Source organism: Mastomys coucha, unplaced genomic scaffold, assembly GCF_008632895.1.
Source record: "Mastomys coucha isolate ucsf_1 unplaced genomic scaffold, UCSF_Mcou_1 pScaffold23, whole genome shotgun sequence".
NCBI classification, from domain to species: domain Eukaryota; kingdom Metazoa; phylum Chordata; class Mammalia; order Rodentia; family Muridae; genus Mastomys; species Mastomys coucha.
Genome location: NW_022196906.1, coordinates 114,435,123 through 114,448,289, shown reverse-complemented (window position 1 = coordinate 114,448,289; position 13,167 = coordinate 114,435,123). Strand labels below are relative to the sequence as shown.

Here is a 13,167-nt window from a genome sequence, read left to right as displayed (position 1 = left end):
CTACCACCACCACCACCACCACCACCACTACGCCTATTTTTTTTTAACATGGCTCCTGGAGATCGAACTCAGGTCCTCCTGCTTACGCAGCACACACTTTGTGTACCATGCCACCATCCTCCACCCTATTAGCTGCTACAGAGCGCACTTTGTGACACTTTCAAGTTCTTGACTTTAGTTTCTGATTTCTCAGATCCTGTGATGCTACATGGCACACAGTAGGCTGTCAGATGGACTCTGCTCTGTGTCCCAAACTGCCATGATTCCTCATACCACATGGATACCAGAAAGGATACACCTTGGCCACACAGCTTCTGCACCTACCTTCTACTGAAACCATCCAGGTCAGAAGTCCATTAAGCTTTAGTGCCTACACACCCACATGCAAACAGCCCAGCAGAGGCGGACAGCTGCCGAACACTCTGCCCCGGGGCTCGCTGTCTAATGAGAATTGACTTGAAACAGCTCTAGAGCACCTCGTTTTATTGCTAATAAAGGAAATCCCACCTAGCCCCACTCTGCCCGGACATGGAACAGCTTTGTGATGATGAAGAATCAGCAGAAACATTCATTAAGTGGGAATTCTAGGGGATTGTGCGGTGTCATGGGACAATGGTGTTCGAGATGAGGCAGACAACACAGGTTGGACGTAGCCAACAAAAGTCGTGCATCTGCCAGAAGTGCCACCACACACAGTCATGATTCCCAGCCTACCCTAAGTCATCCGCACCAGTTCAGAGCCGTCCCAAAATAAGAGTATGTTTGTCCCTGTCACCCTCAAGGACAGCTGTGTGAAACAGCAATGAGATGTCTCCTGTTTGCTTTTCCCCATTGGATGAGACTGCTATAAAACTTTATTGTGGTCAAACAGAAGGGCAAGGCTTAGGAAAAACTCAGACCAGGGAGTCAGGAGATGGCTCAGTCTATAAAGAGCTTACCACACAAGCAAAAAGACCAGAATTCAAATTGTCAGCAACTGCATATAAAAGACCAGTGTGGCAGCATATGCCTTAGTAGTGGTGCGGGGAAGAGGAGGTGCAGAGACAGGTGGGTCCCTGGAACTTCTGGCCAGTTGGCCCAGTCAAATCATAAAGCTCTAGGAAGGAAAGATCCTGTCTTAAAAATAAATAAATGTATATATGTATGTATGTATGTATGTAAGGTGGATGGACTGGGGAGATAGCTTGGAGGAGAAAGTATTAGCTGGGTAAATATGAGGACCCAAATTCAGATCCCCTGAACCCCCATAAGTACCGGGTAGGCCTGGGAATCCACCTGTAATTCCAGCCTGGGAGAGTAGAGACTGGGTTGCCAGAGCAAACAAAATACTATCCCTAAAACTAAGGGTTTGGCAGGGCTACTCCACAGCAAGGCTGTTTCAGCACAAGGACTCAAGAGCGTTGGGCTTCTGGGAAGGCCAGTGGGTGCTTCCTGATGCCTGTGCCTTATGCACAATCAGAAGGAAGGAAATTCTGGTGATAAGGCCCTGGGTTGTTATTCTGACCTGCGCTTAACACCCATTTCCCATTCTGAATGCATGGGGAGGCACTAAGTCCACACAGGCCGCTAACCCTATCATGGTTTACACCGGACTCAGTTCTAATCTATTTGCTTAATCAATAATAAACAGATCATGCTGGGCAGACAGCACTGCTATAAAGAACTCAACCCAGGGTGTGTTCACTGGCACTCTATCCACGCAGCTTTGTGCGGTCAAGTTTCTGTCAGACCAAATGTGAAATGCTCCCTTGAGTGCAAAGGCCAGGCAGCTGCCAGGACTTTCAGCGACCAACTGGGTGGGACCACCATAACTCTGGAAGGCTTTGTCTCACACATTTGATGCTCGTTGTTCTACTTTAGGCATGGAGTTTATACAGAAAGTGTTGAAAAGGATGGCACGTTCTCGTGGTATGTGACGGTGTTTGCTGCAGTACTATAAAAATCCAGTCCCCAGTGAGGAATAACCAAATAGATTAAGATACACACACACTTCATGGAGTGATGGAACACACTGTCTGGTGGGTCATGATGGTTTATTTCAGCACAATGTAATCCCACCATAGCTATGGGAACAGGGTCCTGCTCGATGGAATGCTACAGAGGACAATGTATAAAACAGGAACACGGGGGTGGAGTGAACTCCTGTCCCCTGGGAATCTCATGGCTACTACACACATGAACCCATAGCAACCCCTGTTACCTGTACAGAACCCACACAAGATCAAACTGGTTAAATATTCCAGAATAAGAGCTGGAGAGATGGACTGGTGCTTCTGAGCACTTGCTGGACCTGCAGAGGACCCAGCTCTGGTTCCCACACGATATCATAAGTCCCTGTAACTCCAGTTCCAAGGCCTCTTCATGCCCTTGGGCACCGGGCACGCACATGGTGCACAAACGCACATGCAATACATGCAAGCAAAATACTTGTGCACATGAAATAAAAACAAACACATCTCCTTACTACTTCCAGCATAGAGGTGGGAGTAAGGCTCCCAGCTGAGGGGCTACTGCAGGTGATGGCTGCCACAGACAGGAAGTCACTTTTCTTTGAGGAGTGGCCTCTGGCAGATTGTCCGGGCCCTAATGGATGACCCCACAACCATGTGCATATGGGCAGCATTGATTGGACTCAATGAGTTAAATGAAATATACATATTCAATGTATACTTTCACATACATTTTAGTGAAAATATATCCATTGATCTATTGGGGGGGCATGTGCACATGAGTGCAGTGATGTCAGAGGCCAGAAGAGGGCGTCAGGTCCCCTGAACTGGACTCACGGGTTGTGAGATGTCTATTATGGGTTCTCAAACTCAAGCCCTCGCAAGAGCAGCAGCATTCTTAACTGCTGAGCCACCTCTCCAGCCCTTACTTACTATTTTTGTTAAATAGCAAGGATTTGTTTAGGCACGTGGTTTCATTCTGTATCTATGATTAAATATACATTATAGGGCCAGGGAGTCGGCAAAGTGCTTGCCTTGTCAGCATGAGGGCCTGAGGCTGATCCCCAGAAGTGACATTTGCTTAAAGCGGAATGCGATGGTCTGTACCTGCAATCCCAACACTGGCGGGTGAGGGGCAGGGATGAGCAGAGCTCTAGGATTTGCTGGCTGGACAATCCAGCCTATTTGGTGAGTTTCAGGCCAGCAAGAGATCCGGTCTCAGGAAAACAGTGCCTAAGGAATGACAACTTGAGGCTGTCCTCTGGCTTCCACGAGCCCTACCATACGCACCTGCACACAGACACATGTACACACACACAAAATACACAGTGTGATATTCTTATTTCTTTAGTACCCTATTCATCCTACAAAGGAGAGGAGTTAATAAAATTAGGATCCGCCAGGCAGTGGTGGCGTACGCCTTTAATCCCAGCACTTGGGAGTCAGAGGCAGGCAGATTTCTGAGTTCGAGGCCAGCCTGGTCTACAGAGTGAGTACTAGGACAGCCAGGGCTACACAGAGAAATCCTGTCTCAAAAAACTAAAATAAATAAATAAATAAATAAATAAATAAATAAATAAAATTAGGATCAAGTGATAGAAAGAAGATACACATGTGTACACACACATATTCTTTATGCCCCCATATTAATCATGGGCAGAGGCCACACACACACACATACACACACTTCATGCACCACACTACTTTTGAACAGAGGTCACACACATTACTCATGGGCAGAGGTCACACACATATACTTCATGCACACACACTACTCATGGGCAGAGGTCACACATACAAACTTCATGTACACACACTTTATGCACACACTTTTTGTGTACAGTGTTATACATATATACTTCATGTACACACTATTCATGCAGAGGTCACACACATGCATTTCATGCACACACACTACTCATGCAGAGGTCACACACATGCATTTCATGCACACACACTACTCATGCAGAGGTCACACACATGCATTTCATGCACACGCACTACTCATGCAGAGGTCACACACATGCATTTCATGCACACACACTACTCATGCAGAGGTCACACACTACATTTCATGTACACACACTACTCATGCAGAGGTCACACACATACATTTCATGCACACACACTACTCATGCAGAGGTCACACACACCTTAATCCTGCTTCTAGCACAGGTCCTTTTTTTCTTTGTAGTTATTCTTCTCTCATAGTATACATCCCAACCAGAGTCTGTACTCATCTCCTTGGCAGCTCTCTGCTTCATGCCATCTTATTATTTACCATTAATCACAACACACACACACACACACACACACACACACACACATGCACACACACATGCACACACACATCCATACAGAGCAAAAACATAAAAGGAAATTATCCCTTTAGAAATGATAATTTTCTTCTGTATGAGTGTGTGTACATGTATGTGTGTGTGTATATGTGTGCATGTGTATGTATGTGTATGTGTGTATGCGAGTGTGTGCATGTGCGTGGGTGTGTATGTGTATGTATGTGTGTGTATGCATGTGTGTGTGCATGTGTATGTGTGTGTGTGTATGTGTGAGTGTGTGTAGGCCAAAGGCGGAGACTGGATATCATCTACAATCACTCTCCATTCCAGGAGCTGGAGTAACAGGTAGCCATGATTTGTCAATGTGGGTACTGGGACTGAACTTGGGTCCTCTGGAAGAGCCACACCTGCCTTAATCACTGAGCCCCCTCTCTAGCCTCCTGCTTGTATCTCTATCCTTTTGCCTGGTTTTCCACACAGCTGCAAAGGGCTCAGACACACTGCTCCCAAGGGCCACAGAGAAAAGCAGCTCAGGCTAGCACCCCTCTGCTTGCTCGCCTGCTGGAAGGCTCTGCTGTGGGCCCACTGCTTGCTCGCCTGCTGGAAGGCTCTGCTGTGGGCCCACGGGGCTTTATCCTGTTAGCACCCCTCTGCTTGCTCGCCTGCTGGAAGGCTCTGCTGTGGGCCCACGGGGCTTTATCCTGTTTAGGATGGGGCCGTTTAGCGTCTCCCATCAGACACTGGCTGAAGGAGACAGAAGAACCAAGAGCTGATCCCGAGGCATAGGAAAGCCATCGATAGAATCTGAGATTTTAAATCTGAAGTCAAAATGAGATTTGGGGGCAGCTTGAAGTTTTCTAGGGTTTAAAAGTGACATTTTTCAATGACAATCAGGTGTGAGTAAAGTGACTTCTGCACAGGTATGAGGACCAGGTCTAGAGCCCTAGCGGTCACTGTGGAAATCAGCTGTGACAGGGTACACCTATAGGTGGAGACGGGAGGGTCCTCGGGGGTTGCTGGCCAACTAGCCTAGCTCAAGTGGTAAGTTCCAGGCTCAGTGAGAGCCTGTGTCTCAAAGGAAAAAGTAGAGATCAATAGAGAAAGAGAGAGGGAAAAAAACGGACAGTAACCCTTGGCCTCCACACCCAAATGCATATGCGCCTGCACACACACATGTGAACATATGAACACACACATCTGATGGTAATGGCTGATACATGGGATGGTTCTACAGTGCCTGGCAGGAAGGCCCACGGAAGTAGATGGGGTACCAGTGAAAGGACACTGGCAGGGTCAGCCAGTGTGGTGAGCACTCAGACAAGGAGGCATCTCCCGTGGCAATGGCTCGGATGTGCAGACAGGGAGGCATCTCTCATGGCAGTGGCTCGGATGTGAACTCAGACAGGGAGGTATCTCTCGTGGCAATGGCTCGGATGTGCAGGGTCAGCCAGTGTGGTGAGCACTCAGACAGGGAGGCATCTCCCGTGGCAATGACTCGGATGTGCACTCAGACAGGGAGGCATCTCCCATGGCAATGGCTCGGATGTGTACTCAGACAGGGAGGCATCTCTCGTGGCAATGGCTCGGATGTGCACTCAGACAGGGAGGCATCTCCCATGGCAATGGCTCGGATGTGCACTCAGACAGGGAGGCATCTCCCGTGGCAATGGCTTGGATGTGCACTCAGACAGGGAGGCATCTCCCGTGGCAATGGCTCGGATGTGCACTCAGACAGGGAGGCATCTCTTGTGGCAATGGCTCGGATGTGCACTCAGACAGGGAGGCATCTCTTGTGGCAATGGCTTGGATGTGCACTCAGACAGGGAGGCATCTCCCGTGGCAATGGCTCAGATGTGCACTCAGACAGGGAGGCATCTCCCGTGGCAATGGCTCGGATGTGCAGGGCTTTACAGCCTGCCTCCAGGATGCTACCGTTCCTCACTGGATACTGGAGGGAGGATAGTAGCACCTTCCCAAGCCCCAGCATCCTCATCTGCTACATGAGCAACTGCTGACCGCCAGAGCAACCGGTGCAAAAGAGCTCACTTTAATGAGGTATGGCATAAAGAGCTGGTAACCTCACGCGCTGGTCACAGTGCAGGAGCATACAATTTGGTGGTATCTGCTCTAACTCAAACCCAGATGCCCTGAGACCAGCAAGCCTAGGCCTGGGTCTGCACACAGAAGAAAAATATCAACAAGATCACCACAAGACAACAGAAAAAAACTGTAACAATCTAGCTACCTCCCTAAAAAAAAAAAAAAAAAAAAAGGGGTCAGATATCCACTGATTACATGCAGCATGTGGACCAAACTCAGAAACAAAACGTGCTGGATCCCAGGCTGGAGAGAAGCCTCGGTGGCTAGGGACACTTAATATTTTGCAGAGGTCTGGAGTTCAGTTTCCATCACCCACTTCGGGTGGTTCGTAGCCACCTGTAACTACAGCTCCTGGGAATCTGTCGCCCTCTTCTGGCCTCTGAGGGCACTGCACTCGTGTGTGTGTGTGTGTGTGTGTGTGTGTGTGTGTGTGTGTGTACTCACACAGACGCACATGGTTAAAAGTAAAATAAACTATTTTTTAAATGAGAAGGGGGAAGAAACATTGCAAAGAGGCTCCACTGTGAAATTCCACTTACAGGTTCAAAGATGAGCAGAATGCACTTGTGTCACTGAAGGTCAGCAGTGGCAGTCATTGGAGAGGGGCTCCTCTCAGCCCGGGTGCTGGCTACACCGGTGTGCCTTTCTCCTCTCTGTGGGTGGCACCAGCTTCCTGCTTTGTCCTGGCATGGAGAGCTCAGCTTAGCTACAGCTGGCTGGAAGCGGCTCTTCTTGCTCCTGAATCCTTCATAGCTCTGCCGTGACTTAATTCATTTTGGTGCTAAAGTCACGTTTTGCTCCCCTAAAGCACAAATGCATCCTGTGATATAAAATGAAGCTAAGCCTTCCTTCCCCTGCCTGGCTTCTCTTAGTGCCACTAAACAAATTTGCTTTTAGAATAGTTAAGGTTAATGGTGGCCATTATCTAGTAGTCTATTGTTAATTACTTTCTATTTTCTCCTTTCTTCCTTACTCCCTCCATCCCTTTATCTCCCCCTGGGCCCTGTGCTTGCTCAGCAGATTCAATAGCTATGAGCTGTATCTGTTTCCTCCTCCAGCCCCTTTATCTGTGTGTTTACTTTCTTCATTCTGAGACAGGGTCTTGCTAGTCCTCAGGTTGTCTTTGAAATGTGTAGCCCCTACAGGCTCCTCCTGCCTCAGCTCCCAGGTAGCTGGCATGACAGGCCAGTGCCACCAGGCTGAGCTTGCATTTTCTTATTTCTTTGGCTCTCTCGGGGCCTGGCCATCCCAGAGCTTTCGTAACCACACAGGCTCTCTTCTTTCATTGGCTCGTATAAGAAAGAAAGGCCACCTTGTTTGCCACTGGACCAATTCCAGTTCTGCTGATGACAGGTCTCAAAGGGGCATGTACCATGTGACCCTGGTCACAGAGGCAGCCCCAGCCACAGGGGCGCTGTATCCTTCCCCTGACCCGATGGACCCAACTCAGAGTCTGGAGAGCTCTGGCCTAGAGAAGACATCTTGGAATTATTCACACCTGTGCCATGACAGAGCAGTAGGGGGCGTGAGACAGGGAGGGACAGACTCCCCATGACAGAGCAGTAGGGGGCGTGAGACAGGGGAGGGGACAGACTCCCCATGACAGAACACATACCACCTTAGAGAAGACAAAGTACCAGCAACCCCAGCCGACCAGAAAATGAGGGGATTTCTCTGTGAGAAGCAATCCCTTACTGTTGTCCGGAACACAAGCAACTTGTCCCCGTATGTACTCAAGTCATCCGGGTCTGGGAAGGCTGTAGACTTCTGTCCACTAGGAGACAGCCGGATGCACGCACCTGACTTTGAATAGCCCAAACCACAAAACCAAGCATCCAGACAATGCGCTAGAATACAATCATAGTCCATCACGGTCCACCACGCCAAGCAAACACCAGACAAAGAACAGGCGAGAACAAAGACAGGACGAGTCTGTAATGACCTTTGGGCAAATTGCTTATTGATTCCTTAAGCCAAACATCTGTCATGCTCTTCATGGTCAAAGCCAACAATGAAAAGGCGATGTGAATTGACAGAGCAAACTTCAAGCTTCTCTTGACATGTTAGCCTTTGGCCCTGAGTGAGGCATGAGTGTCATGCTGGCTTCTTGGACAGTCAGCTCTGACACAAAGACCGAGGTCCTTGCCTACAGAGAGGCAGGAAACATGTCAAGTCTGATCTCTCACAGGTCCATTCAACCCCAACATCCAAATGGCCGGAAGCAGTAAGGTGTTCCCGTGCTGGAGCTTGGCAGTCGAGGCCATGCAGGCCTGCGCTGAGTAGCCACGAAGGGCCAAGCAGAGTGACTTTGGGTCTGATCTTTCTCTGCATTCAGTGTTTGTGCTGTGGGTATAGTGATACCTGTCTTGCTGCACCCTGTGAATGCCAAGCTCAGCCAGGGTGTAGCAGCAGAGGGGTCTCAGGGCTGACACCCTGAACTTGGCTCAGATAGAAATCAGGAAGGTGTGAGAGGGGGGCCTAGGGCCTCAGAAGAGTCACTGGGGCAGAGGAAGAGAGGCTGTAGGCCCCAGGCTCAGAGACCAGATACGGGCACTCTGCCACCTGCTGGCCCCATGCTGTCTTCTGGAGTCTCTGCTCACTGCACCCAACTGTACACACAGCATGGGCCAGTAGGCACACCCCCAAGCAGGGACCATCAGGTAGGAGCTGGCAGCCCTCCCCACCGTCTCTCACTTGGGGCCACCAGGTTATAACACACACTTAGGTGGGTCATGGGTCCAGCCTTCAGGAGTCCCCCTCCCCCACCACCCTCTACCAGCCACACTGCCCAGATACAAACCCTTCGGGATCAGAAAGCAATCAGACTTCCCAGGAATTTGGAAAAAAAAATGATCCCTCCATTTTTCCCCCTCCTTCCCTCCCTTTCTCTCCTTCCACAGGTTCTTTAGCCCAGGACAGATCTTGAAATTCTCATCTTCCTGCCTCCACTTACTGAACGTTGATATTACAGGCACGTCCCACTCCAGCTCACTGATGCAGTGCTGAGGCTCAAAGCCAGGATTCGGGGCATGCTAAGAAAGCGTTCTACCAACTGAGCTACGTCTCCAGCACCCACAACCAACTCCCTGCCTTTCATTAATAATTATATCTAAAAATGCACTCAGCCAAAGGGCATATTCAGTTACTGAGACTGAAAGGAACGTAGCCTATAGCAGTATTTGATCCCTGGAACGTGTTGACTTATATACGCTTTCCGACAGCATCGGAATGGTGTGGTGTTCAAATCTCTTTGCCAAACTAATAGCCCTATATGGGGCCCTGCACGGCCGCAGCCTGTTTAAGGATTTGGTCTTCCTAAGTGTTTTGTGTCAGAACATCAGTCGTGAGGTTTGCATGGAGTATAGTTTGTCCATAAACTTCTAGTATTTATTCTCTTCCCACCCTGACACCGGCTCCTGAGGCATAGCCAAGTTTTAATTTCGACCACAGTGACCACGCCTCTCCCAAGCACCTGTGTCCAGCTCTCCAGGCACGCTGAGCTCCACCTTCAATTCCACACTGGAGTCTATGTCTCCATCTGGGCTTTGCTGATGAATAGTTCTTTCAAATCAGTAACATCTCTATACTTGCTGGCAAGCAGTACTTCACTCAGAGAGTTTATAATACTTTCTTCTACTGACTTCTCTTGGGTTTGGGACCTGGGGAGGTATGCTCATTTCCAAAGGAATTCTGGGAAGGATTTGCATCTCAATCTAGCCTCCCATACCCTCTGCTGAATCCTACACAACCCTTTCTCTAACTGGTTTTGGATTTCCTGGAAGCAACAGGGCTCCCACCACTACCACCCACACACACACACCGCCCACTCTGCCTTACTGAGAGGGGATTTTCTTCTGCACATTCAGCTGTTCACTGACACCTGACTGTGATTTACAGCCCAGTCTACCTCATGTCCCAGTTTTCCTTTCCCATGACCTGGCCAACGGTGATGTCGGATCCCAACTGTCAACACGACACAATCTAGATTCATTTATGAGGAGAGTCTCAGTGAGGGACTCTCTAGATTATGGCCTGGAGGGCCTGTCTATGGGGTGCTGCCTCAGTTGCATGGATCCTAGAGGAAGACCACCCCAAAAGTGGGTAGCACCGTTCCTGAGCTAGGGCCTAGACTGTGGAATGGAGGTTAGCTGAACACTGGTGGTTACATCCATTGCTTTCTGCTGCTCACTGCACTGTGACGTGACCAACCGCCTCAAGTTCCTGCCTTGATTTCTCAACGATGGACTGAAGCCTGGAATTATGAGAATGGTAGACCCTACTATGTTTCTGTGTGTGTTTGTGTGAGTGTGTGCACACACACACAGGAACATGTATGCATAGAAAGATAGAGAAAGAGAAGGGAGGGGAGGAGGGCGGGCAGGACAGGCAGGTGGGCTAGGACATTAGCGCTGGCCGCATGCACTGAGACACGGAGACGGATGCCCACATCTGGGAACTGGGATGCCCACATCTGGGAACTGGGATGCCCACATCTGGGAACTGGGATGTCCATATCTGGGAACTGGGATGCCCACATCTGGGAACTGGGATGCCCACATCTGGGAACTGGGATGCGCACAGGAATAAAGGAGACTTCAGGGTAACCGCTGCTTACAAGAGCAGAGGAGCCTCTGCTGTGGCTGAAGAAAGCTGCATTTTCAAGTGGCTCTAGGGAAGCTTCTCTCTGCTTCCCCTTGGATGCCAGTTCAGTCTATACATATGCCAAAGCAAAGCTGGCCAGAAGGCTGGGTGCTAAAGGTCAGATCTAGAATGAGAACCACAAAAGCTTTATCAGGGCTCAGCAGCTGAGCCGCTGACATTTGCAATGAGAAAGTAAACAAAGTCCAGGACTCAGACCCAAGAGCAAGCTGTTAGGAACGCGCTTCTAATGGCCGCAGGATCTCCCAAATGCTCTCCGCACATCGGAAATTAAAAGCAGGGCTAGGCCTCTCTTCGACACTCGGGGCTCCTTTTCGTGTACATAAAAACACTCCTCGGAACCCATAAACACACCCCAGAGGAAGATGTATGTCATATATGTGGCATAAAATATGAATGAGGCTAGTCAAAAGCCACGTGCTGACCTAGAAGTATGGTGTGGCTTAGTGGCAGGGCACTTGCCTAGCATGCAAATGACCCTGGGTTCTAATCCAGGTTCAACAAAGAAAAGAGCCATGTGTCAGTTCAAAAGTCATAATGTGTTAGTCCCACTTCTGACGTCAGAGGAACACGGAAGGCTTCCTTCTGCCCGGTGTTGCACGCAGCTCCCTGTGAAAGTGATGTGCACACAGCACATTTTCCTTTTAAAACTTACAGTCAAGACCTCTCTCTCCTCACAGATGACTCAACGATTAGACTAGACTTACAGGTGTGACTCGGCGTATAAGGAAGGACTGAGTGCTCTGGGGCAGGGGCTCAGTTGTTACAGTGCTTACCTAGCTTGTACTGAGCCCTGGCTTTCACCCTCTCACCCCACCCCGCACTGCATAAACTGGGTGTGGTGTTTGTTACATGTCCATAATCCTAGCAATCAGTATATAGAGGCTGAAGGATCAGAAATTCCAAGTTACCCATCATCCTCAGCTAGAGAGCAGATTCAAAGCCAGTCAGGCACACAAGATCATGTCCTAAAAGCAAAGGCCTATGAGTATGAGATGGCTCAGTAGGTAAAGATGCTTCACTTGCAGTCAAGCTTGACAACCCATATTTGATCCCAGAACCCAAATGACAGGGGGAGGAAAGAATCAATCCAGTGAGCTGTCCTCTGACCTCCAGATGTTTAATGTGGCACACGTGAGTGCACACACACACACACACCCCACAAAACACACTAAATGAAAAGAAATATAATTTTTAAAAAGGACTCACTCCACCCCGATTGAGAAAGAAAACTTCCTCTTTGATTTTACAAGTCTTTTATTGCTTAGCCAGGCATCCAGGGCCACACTAACTAATCAAAGTATCAGGAAAGTGCTACATTTAAAACCGTTTTAAACACCTGGGTGTCCATGTTACACAAAGGTGGCATTATCATAGTAAGGTACTTTATTTAAAATGTTATTTAGGGATGTTTCAAAGTACAATCAATATAAAAACCACCAGAATAGTCTGCATTCCATTTTCATGTTTGATTACTCTGCATTCCATTTTCATGTTTGATCCTTGCAACCTTGTGTATATTTTCTAGAGTGCATTTGCTTTTGGCCTTGAAGCACTTGAGATGTAGTCGCATGCATAGTCAAAGGTTATCGTGTTGTCCACCATGTGTGGCCGCAAACCCTGTACCTCACCCATCCCTGAGCACACAGCAGGCATTGCCCAGCACAGTTGGGCTTCCAGGATGGTTCTAGTTTCACTGCTGCCCCAGGGTCCTGGGGCATTCCTGCGGTCAACACCAGGGCAGTGATTACCATCCTCCCTCCAGGGTGACTCAGGTTTGAATCCACCTCTCATTGTGACAGCCTGTGAGTGTTTTGATGCCTTGGTTTCTCCAATTTGTGAACAAACAAGAATGAGGCTTCCCTGGGTTGTTAGGGGAAAGTGGGGCTCTCAAAGCATCCTCCTCCATCAGCCCCCACCAGAACAGCAAAAGGAGAATCACCACGAAGGAGCTTCCCTCCTGCCCGGCTGCCAGTCTTGATTTGGTAATGGAGACACACATGGCCTTCCTGTCTTTACCACTTACCCAGGATGCTCCCTGCTGCCTGACTGGTGTCTTAATCTGCCAGGAAATTCCTGAGGCTCCACTGAAAGGGCCCTCTGCTTCAGTCTGTCTGCCTGGCCCTCTGCTTCAGTCTGTCTGCCTGGCCCTCTGCTTCAGT

The 13,167-nt window shown here is 49.1% G+C and overlaps 1 protein-coding gene across 3 annotated transcripts in view; it reads right to left on the bottom strand.

The window, feature by feature from the left end:
* Window positions 1-13,167, bottom strand: part of Myrip (myosin VIIA and Rab interacting protein) — a 194,785-nt gene that overhangs the window by 135,706 nt on the left and 45,912 nt on the right. The window contains exon 1 of one of the 3 annotated variants that reach the window (XM_031343477.1): window positions 6,886-7,026. The exons of the other annotated variants lie outside the window; for them this stretch is intronic. The gene's annotated coding sequence lies outside the window, so the exon portion shown is untranslated. Of the gene's footprint in view, window positions 1-6,885; window positions 7,027-13,167 lie in introns of those variants that run through there. 3 annotated transcript variants of the gene reach the window in all.